The sequence below is a fragment of the Cryptomeria japonica genome, chromosome 5, assembly GCF_030272615.1.
Source record: "Cryptomeria japonica chromosome 5, Sugi_1.0, whole genome shotgun sequence".
NCBI classification, from domain to species: domain Eukaryota; kingdom Viridiplantae; phylum Streptophyta; class Pinopsida; order Cupressales; family Cupressaceae; genus Cryptomeria; species Cryptomeria japonica.
Window position 1 is genome coordinate 792,148,404 of NC_081409.1, and position 1,899 is coordinate 792,150,302.

Here is a 1,899-nt window from a genome sequence, read left to right on the forward strand (position 1 = left end):
CATGTACATAGCGAGTACACTCAATATAATCAGAAGGGATGTATTTTTGCAACACAACTTATTATCATGCATTTGATGAGCTTTACAATTTTTGTTATTAGAGAACACTATTTGATAATTTTTTATGATATAATTATCACATAACCTTTATGCTCATGAAGGTATTTTTTGATGATATACAACAGTATCACATTATGATTTTTGCTTCAACATAGTGGGTTCTGTTGATATAATTTGAAGGGATGTATTTTTATGGTATATGATCCCACCTTTTCATTTATTATCATGCATTTCAGTTGAAGTGATTATCATAAATCCGTTATGTTCATCCATGCATTTTATGTGTAGACTAACAATTCTTAAAAATACAGGTTCATGCTAGATCATTCATTGTTGACGAGACCCTCTCTTGGTGATGGTACATATTCCTTTGTGCATTAATGAGATTAAATTGTGGGTCTTGTTGTATTTATTATCATGAATCTGATTCAAATGCATGTGGCTAGGACACATCTGCAGTGGATCAAATTGTCATGACAGATGATCTATTGAATCAAACATTTGATAATGATAGTCAGGTAAATAGGTTAATGTTGGGCCTTCAACATCAACACCTACTAGTCAAAGTGGTCATCGAACTTTCACTCAGGTAACCTTGTCTATTTTTATTCATTAATCGTTTATAAAATAAAGTCAATTAGATTTTGGCAATTGAATAACATTGTTTCATTTTTAGATGCTGACATCAGATGCACCTAATATTCTCTCAACAATGGAGTATGGTGTTCTCTAGTAGTAGCATCTTTGATGCTTTTGATAGTAGTATGAGTCAGATTAATAAATTTCTAATTTGATGCTTCCCACAGGGCTTTGCAACTTCAGATTGTGAGTGTGCCCCTATTACAAATGAATTGTACTTTAATCGACATAGATGGTCTATGATGACTTTTTTGTAAGACTATATGGTTTTATTACATATATTGTACTTTAATTGACATATAACAATATCCAAGTGGTGGTTGGCATGAGCTTGAATATGGTAAGTTGTATGCATCTTGAAGTTGAATATGATTTGTTGTATACATCTTGAAGTTGAACTTTGATTAGACTTTGTTAGCATTTGATGAATCATAAATGTCATTTTATTATTAATCTTGTGAGTGTGAGGTGTAGGAATAAATATCAATTACTTTGAAAGTCATGCATGGTTGTCCTCATATGATAACCACCAGATGGTTGTGCCTTATGAAGAAAAGCTGAATAGATAATAACTAATTGAGAACATCAATTCAAATCCATAATCTAGAGGATACTAATAATAGATCTTTGTATATTTATTTTTTCTAATAATGAAACAGGTACAACTGTATTGAGATAAAATGAAGCTTTTCTCTCATATGAAGATGTCACATTGGCAAATTGGTCTTTATTATAATACACAAGACATAAGTAAAATCAAAATGCTCTAAGGGTATAGTTTTGGACTTGAACCATATTGCATAAATCTTGAGGCTTCAACTTGATTATCATTAAAGGTTTCTGATTGTTTACAAAATATCCCTTCATATCCCTTCATGGATGTCACATGCATAGGGTATGACCCTGAGCGTCGGATCGAGTGGGGGGGGGAAAAGCAGGAGCATGCGTAGGCTAATTATGCCTAACTGGACATGTCAGAGTCGACGGTTCATCATCACAATGAGCTAAATAAGAAATCGACTAGGTGACAACATTCCATTGAGTGAGAAATGATTTTTTCGCCAACTGAAAATTTTTTGCCCTAATAAAACCATAGGGTAACTTGAAATACCGAGATAGGATTTTGTAGGGACCCCTCTCATGGCCCCGTAGGTTCAAACGGATCATTTGCAGGTGCCACAGACTCCGAGTTAGGGCCCG

General features: G+C 33.7%; 1 long non-coding RNA gene across 1 annotated transcript; it reads left to right on the forward strand.

Moving 5' to 3' along the window:
• The first annotated feature begins 206 nt into the window (after nucleotides 1-206).
• LOC131876429 (uncharacterized) lies at nucleotides 207-593 on the forward strand. The gene is made up of 3 exons (XR_009372790.1): nucleotides 207-255; nucleotides 372-418; nucleotides 507-593. It is a non-coding gene; the product is annotated as an uncharacterized LOC131876429 (long non-coding RNA).
• Nucleotides 594-1,899: the final 1,306 nt, after the last annotated feature.